General features: G+C 44.0%; 1 protein-coding gene and 1 pseudogene across 1 annotated transcript in view; both read left to right on the top strand.

Moving 5' to 3' along the window:
• Positions 1-18,978, top strand: part of LOC109439084 (patr class I histocompatibility antigen, A-126 alpha chain-like) — a 72,989-nt gene that overhangs the window by 22,549 nt on the left and 31,462 nt on the right. The window lies entirely within an intron of this gene.
• On the top strand, positions 13,563-14,363 carry LOC109439081 (cyclin-G1 pseudogene; annotated as a pseudogene).

Here is an 18,978-nt window from a genome sequence, read left to right as displayed (position 1 = left end):
ATGGCGCTCCAACCGCCTGAGCCACTGCGCTGGCCCACATAACTGCTTTCCTGTTATCTTTGTAAGCAGTTCTTTGGGGCACACAGTGGCTCTAGGCCCAATGCAAAGATTATTTTGCTCTGTTTTAACATTTCAAAGGTTTACGGCATAAGACATGCAAAGCAGTTCCTCTGGGATGGCAGCTCTGGCTGCATTTTAAAGTGACTCCATTTATAATTATTTTTTGAGAGGTGTTGTTCTCTTTCATGAAAGTATAATTTTCTGGATTTTTGAAACAATTCTATTTAAGCTAACACAGAATTCTTTTTACTGAAAGCTCTTAGAAATGCTGAATTGAAAAAAATCACTGCAATTAAAAAAAAAGTCCAAGGAAATACATTCCTGTGATTCAGCTATGAAGAATAGCATCTAAGGCAACGGCAGTGAGCCTGGGAGCTGAACCAGATAGTTTGGGGAAGGGCCGTCAACCAGGAGCTAGGAATGAAAACCCAAACAGGCCACGGGGAGGGGAGAATGTGAAAGATGCCCTAAGCAATGCATGAATGCCTCATGGGCAGTGGCTGGGGGGGTTGGCTGGACAGTCAGAAACTGGAGGAAAACAAAGCTGGGAAATTGAGAGGTGGAGGAGAGATGTGCTCACACACCTCTTGCCGTGGGGGGAGTGGTGAAGGGACTGGTGTCCGTCTGGATGCCAGCAGAGGTTACCCCACTGGTGGGGGCTGCTGGAACCCAGAGGGGGCGGTGCCTTGTTGGATGGTGTCACTTAGCCTCTCCCAGAACCCCAGGGCTTTCTCATGGGGACAAACAAAACGACAACTGGGATGGAGCTTGTATGGGCACAGCAGTGTGGCTTTCCACTCACCCAGGCTGACCTACCTGGCGTCTGCCACTGCTGAGTGCCCAGCCTGCTGATGGCAGCTTCTTTTTTTCTTTTTTTTGAAAAAAGAAATAGAAGAGGTGAAATTAATTTTTTTAAAAAGAGTCATCTCAGGTAAATATGTCAGTGTAGACATAGGAGAGATTTAAACAATCTTAAAACTATGAAGAAATTTATGTCAATGGAAGAGTCTTACTGCAACGAAATAAGTCAAAGCAGTTGTAAAAATCCTGTTTCCCTTCAGAATATCTGGGATCTTTTACAGGTAAGTTCTATAAAACTTTCAAGGATGGTTCATGATCTTATATAAAATGCTGTATGACAACTATAATTGAAAAATAAAAATTATTAAAATTAAAACCAGAAATGAAATAAAGAATGTAAAGTATTTCAGTTTTATACTGATTACATGTTGAAATAACATTTTTTAAATAATTTAGGTAAATAAAATGTTATTAAAATTAAAAAAGACTTACTATAAAGCTACAGCCATAAGACACTGTGGTATTAATGAAAGAATAGAGCGATACATCAACGGAACAGAAAAGAGAGCCCAGAAATAGACTCACATAAATATAGTCAACTGATCTTTGACAAGGAGCAAAGAGAAAACAACAGAGCAGAGTCTTTTCAGCAAATGGTGCTGCCACAACTGGATGACAACCACATGCAAAAAAGTGAATCTAAACACAGATCTTACACACTTCAAAAAATTAACTCCAAATGGAACATAGACCTAAATGTAAAATGCAAAACTATAAAACTCCAAGAAGATAACACAGGAGACTAAGCTTAAATGATGTCTTGTAGACACAACTCCAAAGGCACAATCCATAAAAGAAATAATCAATAAGCTAGACTTTAACAAAACTTTAAAATTCTACTCTTGAAAGGCAAAGTCAAGAGACTGAGAAGACAAGACACACACTGGGAGAAAAATATTTGCAAAAGACACATGTGAAAAAAGATTGTTATCCAAAATGGACAAAGAATTCTTAAAACTCAACAGTAAAACACAAACCACCCAATTAAAAATGGGACAGAGACTATAACAGACACATCACCAGAGAAGATATACAGATGGTAAATACGCATACGAAAAGATGCTCCACCTCATATGTCATCAGGAAATGCAAATGCAAACAGCAATAAGATATGACTACGTATTAGAATGGCCAAAATCCAAAACACTGACACCACTAAATGCTGGTGAGGACCTGGAGCATCAGGAGCTCTCAGAATTGCTGGTGAGAATGCACTTTGGAAGACAGTTTGGTGGTTTCTTACAAAAGTAATCATACTCTTAACCGTATGATCCAGCAACGGTGTTCCTTGTTATTTACACAAATGACTTGAAAACTATGTCCACACAAGAGCCTGTGTACAGATGTTTATAGCAGCTTATTCATAACTGCCAAAACTTGGAAGCAACCAGGATGTTCTTCAATAGGTGAATGGATAAATAAACTGTAGTACCTCCAAACAGTGGAATATTATTCAGCTCTAAAAAGAAATGAGTGGGGCCGGCCCGGTGGCTCAGGCGGTTAGAGCTCCGTGCTCCAAACTCCGAAGGCTGCCATTCGATTCCCACATGGGCCAGTGGGCTCTCAACCACAAGGTTGTTGGTTCAACTCCTCGAGTCCTGCAAGGGATGGTGGGCAGCACCCCCTGCAACTAAGACTGAACACGGCCTTGAGCTGAGCTGCTGCTGAGCTCCCGGATGGCTCAGTTGGTTGGAGCACGTCCTCTCAACCACAAAGTTGCCAGTTCGACTCCCGCAAGGGATGGTGGGCTGTGACCCCTGCAACTAGCATTGGCAACTAGACCTGGAGCTGAGTTGCGCCCTCCACAACTAAGACTGAAAGGACAACAACTTGAAGCTGAACAGCACCCTCCACAACTAAGACTGAAGAGACAACAACTTGACTTGGGAAAAAGTCCTGGAAGTACATACTGTTCCCCAGTAAAGTCCTGTTCCCCCTCCCCAATAAAATCTTAAAAAAAAAAAAAAAAAAAAAAGCTATCAAGCCATGAAAAGACATGGAGGAACCTTAAATACATAATACTAAGTGAAAGAAGCCAACCTGAAAAGGCCACATACTGTGTGATTCCAACTATATGGCATTCTGGAAAAGGCAACACTACAGAGACAGGAAAATGGTCAGTGATTGCCAGGGGTTAGGGTAGAGAATGGAATTAAACAGGCAGGGCACAAAGAGATTTAGGGCAGTGAAAATACTCTGTATGATACTATAAAGGTGGATACATGCTGTCATACATTTGTCCAAACCATAGAATGTACAACATCAAGAGTGAACCCTAATGTAAACTCTGGCCTTTGGGAGATTATAATGTGTCAGTGTAAATTCATCAGTTGTAACAAACGTACCACTCTGGTGAGGTGTGTTGATTGTGGGAGAGGCTGGGACTGTGTGGGTTCAGGAGGCATACAGAAAATCTCTCCACCTTGATTTTAGTTTGGCTGTAAAGTAAACTGCTCTTTAAAAAAAAAAAATCTTTAAAAAAATCCCCAAACCAAAACCAACCAAAATAAAACAAATAAACAAACAAAAATTATTAAGGGGCTAGTATCCAGAATATACAAGGAAGTCATGCAACTCAACCACAAAAAAACAAACAACCCAATTGAAAAATGGGCAGAGGACCTGAAGAGACATTTCTCCAAAGAGGACATACAAATGGCAAATAGACATATGAAAAAATGCTCAACATCACTAATCATCAGAGAAATGCAAATCAAAACCACAATGAGATATCACCTCACCCCAGTCAGAATGGCTATCATCAACAAGACAAATAGTAACAAATGTTGGAGAGGCTGTGGAGGAAAAGGAACCCTCATACACTGTCGGTGGGAATGCAGACTGGTGCAGCCGTTATGGAAGGCAGTGTGGAGGTTCCTTAAAAAATTACGAATAGAATTGCCATATGACCCAGCAATCCCTCTCCTGGGTATCTACCCAAAAAATCTGAAAACATTTATCCATAAAGACACGTGTGCTCCAATGTTCATTGCAGCTTTGTTTACTGTGGCCAAGACATGGAAACAACCAAAATGTCCTTTGATAGATGAATGGATAAAGAAGTAATGGTATATATACACAATGGAATACTATTCGGCAGTAAGAAAAGATGATATAGGAACATTTGTGACAACATGGATGGATCTTGAGAGAGTAATGCTGAGGGAAACAAGTCAGACAGAAAAAGCAGAGAACCATGTGATTTCGCGGATATGTGGTATATAAACCAAAAACAACAAAAGAACAAGACAAACAAATGAGAAACAGAAACTCAAAGACACAGACAATAGTTTAGTGGTTGCCAGAGGGTAAGGGGGGCAGGGGGTGGGGGGTGGGAGATGAGGGTAAGGGGATCGAATATATGGTGATGGAAGGAGAACTGACTCTGGGTGATGAACACACAATGGGATTTATAGATGATGTAATACAGAATTGTATACCTGAAATCTATGTAATTTTACTAACAATTGTCACCCCAATAAGTTTAATTTTAAAAAAAAATTATTAATCCAGGTTGTTGTGTGTTAGTATTTCATTTTTAATGACTGCATACTATTCCACTGTATACACACAGTACTGTGTATGGTTATATGTGTTTGTTTGTCCTTCTACTGTTGAGGGATATCTGGGTTGTTTACAGTTTTTAATGATTATGAATAAAAGGGCTATAAACATTCCCCTGAGGTGTGTGCAAATAAATTCCCAATTCACTTGGGTGAATATCGAGCAGTGCCATTGATGAGCCATGAGGCAAGTCTGTGTTTAAGTTTAGAAGAAAACACAAACAGTCTTCCTAAGTGGCTTTACAAGTTCTCATTCTCATCAGCCATGAATGAGAGTTCCTGGTGCTCTATATCCTTGCCAGCATTTCTTATTGTCACTTAACATTGTTTTAACTATTCTAGTCATGTAGCGGTGTCTCATTGTGGCTTTAGTTTGTATTTCCCTAATGAAGGATGATGTTAAGCAGCTTTCTGTATGTTTATTTGACACCCATATATTGTTTGGGGTGAAGATCTGTCTCTCACTTACTTTTTAAATTAAGATTTGTTGTTTTCCTTTGTTAAGCTTCAATTTTCTTTATTTATTTTGGCTATAAGTCCTTTATCATATGTGTGACTTCCAAACATTTCTTCAAGTGGCTGGTCTCTCTTTCTCTTACCAGTGTGTTTTGTAGAGTAAGAGTTTTTAATTTTGATAAAGTCTGACATGTGATTTTTTTTTAATGGATTGGGCTTTTGGTGTATTATCTAAAAACTTATCACCAAACCAGAGGTCAGATTTTCTCCTTACTGTTCTTTTAGAAGTTTTATGGCTTTGCATGTCACCTGTAGTACCTGTGATCCATTTTGAGTTAATCCTTTATGTGATATAAGATACCATTTAGATTTACTTTATTTTTTATTTTTTGCATACAGATGTCCAACTGTCCCAGGACAGTTTGTTAAAAAGACTATCCCTTCATCATTGGATTACCTGAGCACCTGCATTCAAAACCAGCTCATGGTATTTGCATAGATCCATTTCTGGTCACTTCATTCTGTTGTATTGATCATGTTTCTACCCTTTGGCCAATTCCACACTGTCTTTTGTGTGGAAAGTCTTGGAATAGCATCCTATAATTTTTGAAAGATACTTTTTCATTATCATTCAGTTGAAATCTTTCTAATTTCCAGTGTTATCTTTGATCCATGGATTATTTAGAAGGTTGTTTGTTTGTTTTTTATTTCTAAATATTGGTTTTATTCTCCTGATATCTTGTTACTTATTTATAAGAAAATTAGTTTTGGCCAAAGTACATATGATTTCAATCTTTTGAAATTTACTATTACTTGTTTTATGTCTCAGCATATGATCTTAGTGCATGTACAAAAGCACTTAAAAAAAAAATATATATATATATATATATATATATATATATATATATATATATATATATGTATGTATGTTGTTCCTGGGTTGCTGTAATGTTCTGTAATGTCAATTAGGTCAAGGTGGTGGGCAGTGCTGTTTATTTATATTTTAAGGAAACTATGAGCAAAAAAAAGAGCCTTTCCTTATCCTATCCCCACCCCCCACATATTTATGATTTCCACTGCTATGCATTCCCTCCTGAAGACTTAAGTTCCCATCTGGTATTTCTTTTCCCAGAGGAAATCTGTTTAATGTCTTTGTTGTTATTGTTGTTGTTTTCTGTTTGAAACAAGCTTTCTGAGTTTTATTTTATCGGAAAATATTTTTCCTTTTTTTTCTAAAGAGTATTTTTACTGCTGTAGAATTCTGATTTAACAGTTTATTTTCTCACAGCACTTTTTAAAAATGTTGTTCCATTGTCTTCTGATGTCCATTGTTTCTGATGATAAATTAGAAACATACTTACTGGTCATTCTTATAATTTTTCTTATGTACGTAGTGTGTCTTTTTTCTCTCATTGGTCTCAAGAGTTTCTGTTTATCTTTGTTTTTTGTCAGATTTCATTGGTGTGGTTTTATTTATATATATCTTGCTTGGAGTCCCCCAAATTTCTTGAGTCTAAAAATTCATGGCTGTTACCAAATTTTGGAAACGTTTGGGCCTACCTCTCTGCAAGTCTTTATTTGTCCTGTTCTCTCTTTCCTCTCCTTATGGGATTCCAGTTGCACATATGTGTGATTGCTTGGATATCATCCCACAAGTCTCTGAGATTCTGTCACAGGTGACCTCAGAAGAATGGTACAAAATTGCTTTTCCTTTTCTCTTTTACACTTGAGGGCACTGGGCACATAGAGGTTCAGTGACCTGTCCAAGTTTAACAATTAAGTGATGGAATAAAAGTTTAAAACTAATCCTTTTATGATAAACCAGTATGTTAAGTTAAAATCCATTCACCCATACTGATATTAAATGGACACATAAATAAATAATTGGGGGCAAAGAGAAAAGGGAAAGTTGTTCTTTACTGTGGAATGCCAACTAATAAATGGGAAAGAATAGAGTTTGAAAAATCATTATTTTGCAACCATAGTAATAACTGATACAGACAGGAATCATCAAGGATTGCTAAAACCAGTGAGTGAAAGTTTGTTGAAGAATAAGATAGTTACATAGTTTCAAAGAATCTCCCCTCAAGTTCCTTGTCAATTATAATGGAAAACAGTAACTTTGTAGTGAAAATACCTGGCAGACACTGCTTTAGCTAAGTGATCAAAATTAACATCACCCACAACGGGCCAAACTGACCTCATGTGTCTCCTGATATGATGTTGTGAGAAGGATACAACATCACAGCTGCAATGTTCCTGCCAAAAATGCACAACTTGATTCGAACCATAAGAGCATTGAATAAACCCAAGTTGAAGGACTTCCTATAGAATAAATGGCCAGTCACCTACAAAAATACCAAGGTCATTAAAGAGAAATGAAATATGAAAAATGGTTCCAAATCGAAGAAGACTAAAGATACATGACAAGTGAATCCAATGCATGTTCCTAGATTAGATCCTGAACTGGAAAAAAAAAATACCTATGAATAATATTATTGACAATTTGAAGAATTTAGATAGTGACAGTAATATTGAGTCAATGTTAATTTTCCTGGTTTTGATTATTGTAGTCTCATTATAAAAGAAAATATCCTTGTTCTTAGGAAACAGACTGATATATTGAGGAGTAAAAGGGCAGTGATATCTGCAACTTACTCTCGAATCATTATGTATACAGCAAATGTGGCAAAACGTTAGGATAGTGAGGATTCTTTTCTACTTTACCTGCAAGTTTTCTCTAAGTTTGGAATTACTTCAAAGTAAAAACCTGTTTAAACACATTATTTTGACTTCAAGACCACATCATACTTTATTTAGTGTGGTTTTTAATAGTCAAATGTTGATGGTTATTTCTCCATGAATATTTTGACCTATTTCTTGAATCATTGGTTTGAAATGTTCAGGCATTAGGATATCCTTGCTATTATTCCCTTCTATTTGAAGGCTTTTTAGAAAGACTCTAGATTTAAGAAAGAAATCTCAGGATCTAGAATTTGGTGAAAAAAAATCTCAATGTAACTTATACCACAACATTGGGCAGCAAGGTAAAAGGAATAAGCAAACAGGGAGAAACCCCTTTACTTTTCTTTCTCTTAGAAAATGTCCACATTGCTGCTGCTCTTTGCATGTCCCTGGGCCTGAGGGACAGACGGCTCCCTTACACTATCAGAGGAAAATGATGGTGGGAAAACCTCTTCCTCTGTCACCTCCTCACCTTCAGCTTCTTTTTGTGGCCCATTCTCCCTCCCCAAGCCCTGGCCCAGGACCTCCAACCTCAGCCATAATCTAGCTTCTCACCTAGAGCTCAGTGGGGAGTGAGCCCTTCCTAGCACTGGAGGGCAGAAGAGAGAGGCTGGAGCCTGGGGCTGTGGGAGAAGGTGCAGCAGGAATGAAGGAGTTAGAGCCTGAAGGACTTCTGAATGAGAGTGAGGTGTAAGGATCAGAGAGTGACTGAGGACATTCCCGCATCTCCCTTTAGAGGGAAAGGGAAGGGCCTCAGACACAGGGACAGAGAGCATGGCAGGGTCTCGATGAGATCCACCCTCACCCTCACCCCTATGCTCTGAGAACACCTCACCTCAGGTCACGCTGAGAGTGCCCTTCAGCCCCAGGTGCTCCACCAGGCAGGTGTGTCTCAGCTCCTCTCTGGGGAGGACCCTCATAGCTGTCCATCATGGATGTGTCCCCAACCCCCAGGTCAGGTCCCTCTGAGAACTGAGTCCAGGCTCAGCACCTTCCCTTCCTGCAGCCAGGTGAGAGGAATGTTGGCAGGTGAGAAATAAATTCTCTGCATACAGCGGGTGATTGCCCTCGGGTCCTCTTGTTGGGTCACCACAACCCTGGAGGACACTGGTTTGAGAAAGAAAGAGCTCAGGGCAGGATGGGGGCTGGACTCAGCTCAGGATCTTCCCTTCTTTCCCAGTTTCCTTCACGCCAAGAAACCCCAGGCCGTGACCTAGTGAACGGATATAGAGACCCGGATCCCCACCCCCTCCCAGGAAGTGGTGGCTTCAGGGGCCTCCATTCCACCTGCAGGGTTAGTGCCGGCCCAGTGTGAGCCCAGGTACATGCAGACGTTGGTTCTGGACCGCTCTTCCCCCAGTTAACCGCATGGCCCAGCCCCTCACCTCTTTCAAGACTTGCTGAAATGTTACCTACCTGAGCACCCCATTTCAAATTGTCATTTGTTCCCCTAAACCACCCCTCCCCCGCCTCCTTCTATTTTTTTCTCTATATCCTGTATCGCTTTCCAACCTATCATATTGTCATGCGGGAGACCCTGCTCGCTGCACCATTTGTCATGCGGGAGATCCTGCTCGCTGTGCCATTTTTCGGGCCGGGCGGCCTGCGGGGTCTCTGCTCCCGTTCCCCACACAAGAATGCAGGATATGGTGAGGCCAAAAAGGAACACCCATGGAGCCATAGGTAGGGGAGTCATACCACTATGGTCTCACTGGAGGCTGGGCCCACTGGACCCGCGACCTGCCATCCGCCTTTCCGCCAACCGACTGACAGACGACTCTCCTCCACTCTCTCGACTCTGTTCCTCTCCTCTCTTCCGCTCTCCTCGGCTCTGTTCGGCTCCTCGGCAGTCCTCGGCTCTCCTCCGTAGCCGCAGCAGTTATACCAGCGGCCAATCGGCTAACCGGCCACAGCCGATGGCCAATCAGCCACAGCCAAGCCAGCACCTTTCCACGTGAGGCCGAGAGCCTGTAAACTACTTTCTGGGGCTCTGTCCCCACACATATTATCAACTGAAACTGGAGACCTGAACTCTTTCAGATCTGGATCTGGGGTTGAAAGGACAAGGGTCACTTTCCCTGTGTGTGGTCTGGGGGTCCTGATTCTGTGTATGCATGTGGGTTCTTTGCCGACTGGCCCAGGCCCCGCAGCCCTGCTGCGGGCAAGCACCGCTGGGCACTCGCAGTTCCGCCACCAGCCTCGAACCACAGACAGACAGCACTAGGTTCGCCGCTGAGCTGCTTGTAGCCCAGACGATCTGCAGACCCCAAGCTAAGTCCTGCAAGGGACCTCCAGGAACATGGCCTCCTTGGCTGCCCGCAGCTGGGCCACCTCACCGCCCACAGCGCCACCCTCTGGGCCTGGCCAGGCAGCTCCCGCTTCATCAGCGAGGAGAAGGAGGTGATCCAAGTAGCTGAGGGCTGAGAGCGCAGGCCGCCCAGGGCTGGACCCTGACTGGGCTGTGAGGTCATGACCCAGGGAGTGGGTCCCTCAACATCCAGGACTGGGCCTTCAGCACCTGCCATTCGCTCTCCTTCCCCAGCACCCCAGAAATTCCTTTGCGCCTGTCTACTAAGGTCTGTTTTCACTGACAGTTCACTTCTGACACCACGTGGGTGGGTTTTTCCACACCAAGCGATTCTCCAATTCTCTGTGGACACCAACTGTATGTCCTACAATTCAATTTGGTTCTGACACCAACTACCAGGGGTTAGTGCAGACCCCCCAGGTGAGGGGCTCACTCAGTCCCATAGACTGCCTTCCCCCCACATCAGATGGGAGTCACCAGTACTGGGTCCCAGGCTACTCACACTTCTGACTTAGCTGCAATTCAGGTGTTTCCATGACAACTGTCTCCAGGTTGGCTAACTTGCTAGAATGGCTCGAAGAACTCAGAAAAGCACTTCAGTACTACTGACTGTTTCATTATAAAGGATACAACCCAGGAACAAGGAAACAGAAGCCATGCATAGGGCGGGGAAGGGGGTGGCTTAGAGCTTCTGTGGTGTCTCCTGGCGCACACCCCTCCCAGCACCTCCATGCCTCACTAACCCAGAAACCTCTGAGTCCCACTGTTTAGGGTTTTGTGGGCCCTCCGTTACATAGGTATGATTGATTAAATCATTGGCCAGTGGTGATCAACTCAATCCCAGCCCCTGTCCCCTCCCTGGAGGTTGGAGGGTGGGGCTGAAAGTTCCAACCCTCTAATTACATAGTACCTCTGACAACAAACCCATATTCAGAAGCACCCTAGGGACCCAGCCTCCAGTCATCTCATTAGGACACCAATGGGCCACTTTTGTCACTCCAGGGATTCCAAGGGTCTTGGAAGCTCTTGTGACAGGAACCAGGCACTCAGACCAAATATTATAACTCAAGATGCTCTATCATCCCTGTCACTCAGGAAATTATGAGGGTTTTAAGAGCTCTGTTCCAGGAATCAGGAGTGAAGACCAAATATGTATTTCTTATTATATCGCAACATCACATTCTCTCCCTGCACCACCCCTGCCCGCCTACACACAAACCCTCTAATCCAGTCCTTCCTATTGTCCTTTCCTCCCTGGCTCCTTCCTCTCTCCTCCTTTCCCGTACTCTCCAGAGGCTCCCTCCTTCCAGGACCTGACTCCTCAGGGCTCCTATCCCCAAATCTCCTGGTTGGTGACTCACAGGGTTGATTCCTGGGAGGAGCGGCCTCCACCACAGAAGAAGCTGTAGGAACAAGGGAGGGGATTCAAGAGTCCAAGGTTCCATCCAGCAAGGTGAGGGACTGTGTCTTGAGGTACCAGGGATTTTGGGGTAGGTCAACCCCACAGTTGAGTCCTGGCTATTATGGTCTGGAGGCTTGCCTCTGCCCTGGGGACAAAGCCCAGAGTCACTCTGTGGTGGGAAGAAATGTCAGTATCAACCAGGATTTTGAAAAGCTGAACAGGCCCTGAGCCTGACCTGTGACCTGGACACCCCCTTCTGTGCAGAGCCCTGTCCAAGTGCTGGGAGCAGAAGGAGACCCTGGAGTGGTCCTGGCTGAGGAAGAGAAAGGGGAGCTGGCTCTTCTGTCCTAAGCCTTGTGGCCACATGAGGACACCACCACTCAGAGCTTGGACCTAGAGAGCCGAGACTAAGGACACACAGAGAGGGATCTGGAGAAGCAACCCTCCTTTTGAATCAGCAAGTGCACAGCTAGTCTGTCACTTTCCCACTCCCTGTTTACTGTGAGCTGGTTCAACACTGCAAGTGAAGCACAGCCTTGGTCTCCATATGAGAAGCTTCTGTTTCTTTTATGCTGCTTTTCACAGATTCCTTTCCTTTTGTTTTTGTGGTGTAACCACTAATACAATATACAGGCAAGACGTTATAAAACCAGGTAAAAGATTATTCCTATCTCCACTTACTTATGAAAGTGGAGGAGTGATTATGAGGGGACAATGATAGATATGGACAGAGAAACATACAGGCAAAGGGCCAAGAGACAAAGACAGAGGTAGAGAGATACTCACACAGGATGTGGATAATACCCACCCACCCACCTATCCATCCATCCATCCATCCATCCATCCATCCATCCATCCATCCATCTACCCACCTACCGACCTTTGCAGGGTACGTACATCAACAATTTTCAGTTTATGCCCCGACAGAAGGCACAGGGCTTCCTTGTGCCCTCACACCTGCCACACTTATTCATCAGGCTGACCGGTACGTTTGCTGAGTTCTACCACGTTCTGTCCTGCGTGCTCAGCATTGGAGTCTGAACAGGAAGAGACACCCGTGACCTGCTCACACCGGGCCCTGCACTGTCCCTGGCTGTGACATGACCTTATCTCCTGGATGCTTTTCTTTTTGGTCTTTGGGAAATGTCCATGCCCACCTCCCTGTTGACATTTGGGAGACTCGATCATGCTGGAACCATCACTATCTTTGAATCAAACTCTGATTTTTCAGCATTTACTCTGTGTCAACCACCTGCTAAATGCCTTTCAATGATTTTCTTTGATTTTCAATGATTTTCTTTGAAACCACAAAGATGTGGTTACCACTCCAAACACGTTGTTTATCAGAACCCTAAAAATAAGGACCCCTCAGGGAAAGGGCCCTCTCTGATGTCTCCCAGGACACCTCATTTCTTCTTCTCCTCTGGGTTCGCTTGCTTGCAAGGTGGCTTCTGTTTTCTCTGACTTTATTGCAAGAAGTGGAAATACTTGCTCAGTGATAAGTTCTTTGGAAAATCCAGGGTCAAACACCACCCCCAGGAATCACACACTCAAGAAAGACATATCTCTACTCCCTAAGTCCTGGAGGTGCTGTATTTATTTTCCTGTGTGTCCACCACAAGCAACTAGAAAATTTGGCTTTTCAATCACATTTAGTGTCTGAAAATGATCTGGAAACAATCGGTGTATTCCCCTTCAAAGACTAAACTGCAGAGGAAATCTGTCCAAATCCACTGTTGTGGTTTCCTGAGTCAATAAAGAAGCCAAATGTGAGGTCCTTCAACAAAAATTAAGAGCTTTGGCTCCAAGCTGATTCAGAGCAGGGCAGTGTCACCTGAGGGGGGGGCACTGAGGAGACCCCCACCCAGGGCAGTTGCCCCTCCCCAGTCCTCTCCCCTCATGCCTGTGAGTCCCCTCGCCTCTTATGCTTCTGGGATCTGATATCGGGGACAGAGTGAGAGTAGGTCCGGGGAGGGTGGTTACCACTGAGAAGCCGCATTTGTGATCAGGATGATAGAGGCACTGACAACAACTGACTCGGAAACTGCCACATCAGCTGAATGCCCCGTTGGAACAGGAGGCGAATGCCAGCCAGGGAGGTCTGCAGCCTGAGACAAATTGAATCTGCACATGATAATGACCTCAGGATGCCTGCAAGGCTAAGGGACTTGGGAGTAAAAGAACTTTCAGGTCTAACTCAGCTCTTTGGCTTCAACACTAAGACACTTTCTCTAGCTATGAATTTACTGGACAGATTCCCGTCCAAAATGATACAGCCCCAGCCCCTTGGGTGTGCCGAACTGAGCAGCTTCTACTTGGCTGTAGAATCAATGGAAGAGGAAAGGAACGTCCCACTGGCAACTGACTGGATCCGAATAAGCCGGTCTAGGTTCACGTTTCAGGCTTTTCGATGAAGATCGAAAAGATTGTGATAGAGAAGGTGTTGGACATTCAAAGCTGCTACTGCCTTTCCATCTCTGCCACTCTGTTATTCACTCACTCACTCAAGAGAACTGGCCATTTGGAAGGAGGAAGAGCCTTAACCATGAAAGACTAGAAGCTCAACTTCAGGCATGCCACTGCAGGATGGTGTTTTCTAACGCAAAGCCGTCTGTGTCTGCACTGTCTGTCATTGCACTGGAGACCCAAGCACAGAGGTGTGTGGAGTTCACAGAAGGAGTAGGATGACTTCAGACACACTGCAAGATAAATGGCAGGGATTTGACCTCCCAGCAAGAGCTCGTACAAGTGTTTAACTGAATAGTCATCAAACAAGTGTTCCAAATCAAATGATCAGACGTTGAAAAGGATTGTTTCTGGGCGTACTGCATGGCAATTGAAGCATAGTTACTACAGAATAACCCACCTTCCAACCATTCCCGAAACAGTCCCTGAATTGGATTATTACAACAATAAAATTCTCTTCTCTGAAGACTTTCTCCCCAATCCTGAGCTATGGATTCCATAATGCTACAATGGATTTAAGCTGTGAAGTCTCAGAAACGTCACAACTACATAACACTGGTGTCAAATTTGGGAAAACTCCCTAATTAACATCACACTGTAGTGGAATTACGCTTAAATTTTAATTCATCTGTGAGGCATAGAAAAAAGCCAAGAGCGTGTGAAATGCTAATGACAAGTCTGGGAAGCTTCATGTCTAACATGGATCCAACTTTCTATACTGGGTCAATATATTTAGGTGGTATCGAAAATAGTAAACTGTTAAATAAAATTTTAATGAGGTTTATATCAAAACCATCATTTCACAAATGCACTTTGAAGGCATAATGAGGGTCACCATTCTAGGCAGTGAAAACGGTTTCTTGGCACCTATAATGCAAGTCACAGATAATCCAGAGAAGTGGGCTTCATTGCTACATGGGAATTACGTTTGAATTTGAGGTTATTTTATATAAAGCAAAACTACACACCTAGTAATTGTGGCATATTAAGTTATTTTTAATATTTTTTCTAGGAAGCAGGTGATGTTTGTATCCACGAAAAACAGAAGTTTTCGTACAAAATCTGCTTCAATCCAGTCTCATCAAGAAAATTAGTTTTTATTATATTAGTAACTCAAAATAAAACATCACTATGAACACTTGCTGATTTAACAATCCAGAACTTTTTGCTACGACTGTTTTGATAAAATGGCCATTGCTTCTCATTGAGAATCGTGTTTAAAATGAAGAGAATATACTTTCACTAAGTGCCCCTCCTGTGCCGACAGACAGTCTTAAGAAGACTAAATAAGCTTCTTCACAGCCGTGTGGTTGCTGGGGTGTGTTCAGGGTTTTCTGTGCAGTCAGTGATGTGAGGACATCCACAGTTTGAAGTGCTGGCTGCACAGACAGTGATGTGAGGACATCCACAGTGTGAAGTGTTGCCTGTGTAGTCAGTGATGTGAGGACATGCACCGTGTGAAGTGTTGGCTGTGCAGTCAGTGATGTGAGGACATCCACAGTGTTAAGTATTCTCTGTGCAGTCAGTGATGTGAGGACATCCACAGTGTGAAGTGTTGGCTGTGCAGTCAGTGATGTGAGGACATCCACAGTGTGAAGTGTTCTCTGTGCAGTCAGTGATGTGAGGACATCCACAGTGTGAAGTGTCGGCTGTGCAGTCAGTGATGTGAGGACATCCACAGTGTGAAGTGTTGCCTGTGCATTCAGTGATGTGAGGACATGCACAGTGTGAAGTGTTCTCTGTGCAGTCAGTGACGTGAGGACATCCACAATGTGAAGTGTTCTCTGTGCAGTCAGTCTGTGAGGACATCCACAGTGTGAAGTGTTCTCTGTGCAGTCAGTGATGTGAGGACATCCACAGTGTGAAGTGTTCTCTGTGCAGTCAGTCTGTGAGGACATCCACAGTGTGAAGTGTTCTCTGTGCAGTCAGTGATGTGAGGACATCCACAGTGTGAAGTGTTCTCTGTGCAGTCAGTGATGTGAGGACATCCACAGTGTGAAGTGTTCTCTGTGCAGTCAGTGATGTGAGGACATCACAGTGTGAAGTGTTCTCTGTGCATTCAGTGATGTGAGGACATGCACAGTGTGAAGTGTTGACTGTGAAGTCAGTGATGTGAGGACATCCACAGTGTTAAGTGTTCTCTGTGCAGTCAGTGATGTGAGGCCATCCACAGTGTGAAGTGTTGGCTTTGCAGACATTGATGTGAGGACATGCACAGTGTGAAGTGTTGGCTGTGCAGTCAATGATGTGAGGCCATCCAGTGTGAAGTGTTGGCTGTGCAGTCAGTGATGTGAGGACATCCACAGTGTGAAGTGTTAGCTGTGCAGTCAGTGATGTGAGGACACCCACAGTGTGAAGTGTTGGACACGGTTACCCGGCGCCATGTGGAGCCTCACCCACCCAGGATCGCTGCACCCAACTTTTACATCATGTTATGGGAAACACGCACTGGAAAATGAACCAAAGAACCACGGTGGATCTTATACGTCTGTAAACCATGTTTTGTAGGTAACTTTTCAGTTTTCCCAAAAGGCTGATATTGTTCAATATTTTTATTACATTGGTGTGAATTTTGAGTTGTCAGAGGTAACCTAACCAACTATCATTATGTATTGGTACTGAGGGATATACATTTCAATAAAGTTATTGAAATGCAAAAAATAAAATAAAAATTAAGAGAATTGCCAGGCCCCTGCTGGTGTGAGATGGGGCTGGGAGCGTCTGCCCCCTCCAGGAACACAGAATATGCTTCTTTTAGGTCCCTGGGGGAGGCAGTCAATCAGTGTCTGGGGGCCTCCAAGAAAACCCTCAGAAGGAGTCTGTCTGCCCAGCAGCCCCCATCAGCAGCTTCCCCTGAAGAAACCCCGATGTCTTAGAAATCAGTTAAGGACAAAGATAGTCAGTGAATCTAATAAAGAAAATGAAAAACCAACACTCCACCAGGCAGCAGGGAAGCTACTGGACTATATGGTCTGCATGTGGAGAAGATACGTTGAACATAGAAGTGGGAATTTGTGCAAAAGTGAGAGGACATGGTCACCTCAGAAAACCTCAGAGACGTCCTGCAGGAGCTGGACCCAGGGTGAAGGAGGCCTGTGTTTCTGCCACCCTGTCATATCCACAGTGATGGAGCTTAGTCCTGGTATGAGGAAAACTGGAAATGTGGGAATTCAGGCACACGACCAAAACAATGACTGGTGTCTGATTTTAGCTCTTGCTCTGTCTGCTTTGGGAGATATTTCCTGAAAGAGAGAAAACAGGGAACACTATTCTTGGCTCCAGACTTGTTTGCCTTTCGTTATCGGAGGATATGCCTGCAGATAGTAAACGAGCCTTTCTGTTTTCTTGTCCCTGTTTGTCCTCCAGCCCCTCCCACAGGGAAGTCAGAGTCTAAGGGGCGGGTGGGGCCTCAAGGTACAAATCAAGGGCGAGAATTTTCTGTCATCTGAGCTTGGAAGTTCCTCTGAGAGGTTGGGAGTAGAAATGTCCGGTTATAATTCTGAAACAACAAATGCTGCTCTGAAAAAAGACAAAAGATACTAAATAATGACGTTACACGTCTCTGCTTCTCCACTCAGAGCTGCTGGTTGCTTTTGAGTGTCTAAGATGTGCTGAACATTCAACGTAAAGCCAGACACTTAGACTTCTCAGAGTCTCCTCGTCGTTAATCGTAGTGGGAAACATTTTGTCAGTTTCATCATTCCTTTCTCTCTCTCATTTTTAAAGATCATCTTACAAAAAACTGCCAATAGATGAAATAAAATACTGTGTGGGTTCACCTCAAAATAATGCATGTGGGTTATGGTTGGGGATACAGATAAATTATGAGTGGATATGATTCATCTTTGTAGCTGAGTGAAGGTTTCACTGTACTCTTCTCCCTACTTTTGTGTATGTTTAGAATTTCTTTAGTACGGAGTTTTAAAAACAAGCACAAAAGTGACCTAGTATCTGGTGGAGGCATCATGCATTCTGAAGCATCAGGAGATCCTGGTTATAGCTTCAAACCAAACCTCCAATAAAGGCAGACATTTTGGAGGGAAACCACAGGAACAACATGGCTTAAATATGTCCAAACTCCTCCATTTCCTCTTCTCAATTCAGATGGGTCACTGCTTCCTCTCATCATCGGTTCCATGTGGCAAGGACTGGAGCCCTCACCCCCATTGGGAAGAGAGGGGGGACTGGAAAACACTATATTATCATCAGTGACAGGAAATAGGATTGGCACTGAGAGGGAGGGGCAGGCAGGGGACACCTGGAGAGCTGCTGTTCCCAGGAATTCCTTTTTCCCTCTGAGAGAAGGTGTAGATGGGACCATAGACCCTTGGTCTCGGGGGTCTCCTAACACCTTGAAAATTGCATGAATATGTATGGGGGTGCAAGTAAGTGATTTTAGCTGGGACAGGCGTGGGGCCAGGCCATAGTTCTCATCAGAGTGTCACAGTGTCTGGATCCACTGAGGGGAGAGAGGATCTGAGTATATATAGTCTGCCCATCTGAGGGACTCTGAGGGAAAGCAGTGGAGACAAAGGCATCAAGGGACCTAAGCCACCAGCAGGGAGGGGCGTGTCCCCTTTGGCAGTCATTGTCCCTCAGCTCTTGCTTCAGCTGATGAGCTTCCTGAAGGCTCACAAGTCATGCTTCCAGCCTGAGTGGTGTGCCCCTGACGCTAGTGGAGCTGAAGCCCAGAGCCCCTCACTCCACAGGCTCCTTCTAATCATCACTCATTTTTCTACCAAATTTTGTATTTATGTCTTTGTATTCCTTTTTGCTAATGGAGACCCCCAAATTGTGTAAAATCTAGCCCCCACAAAACTTGCTGTTTACACGGTAGAGATGGTCCCATGTCTGTAAATCTCAGAAGTGAGAGGTAAGTTGTTCTCTGCCCACTGCCCCCCAGTCACCTGGTTACCACCTCCTGCCTCAGGAACTGTTGTTGCCAATTGTTTGTGTACCTTTGCAGAGATTGATGAAACATTTAACCCTTATACTGTTCTCCCCACAATAAAGATTTTCCCGTCTCCGTGTCTGGCTCTGTGAGCGGCTAGGAATTCAGCAGTGTCCGTGGGCACCGCTTGTTGTCCTTGCAAAGGCAGAGCGTTCACATGGGAGTC

This window comes from Rhinolophus sinicus, chromosome 2 (assembly GCF_057876585.1).
Source record: "Rhinolophus sinicus isolate RSI-liver-muscle chromosome 2, RSI-T2T, whole genome shotgun sequence".
NCBI lineage: Eukaryota > Metazoa > Chordata > Mammalia > Chiroptera > Rhinolophidae > Rhinolophus > Rhinolophus sinicus.
The sequence above is the reverse complement of the archived record's forward strand: the minus strand, read 5'-3'. Positions and strand labels throughout refer to the sequence as shown.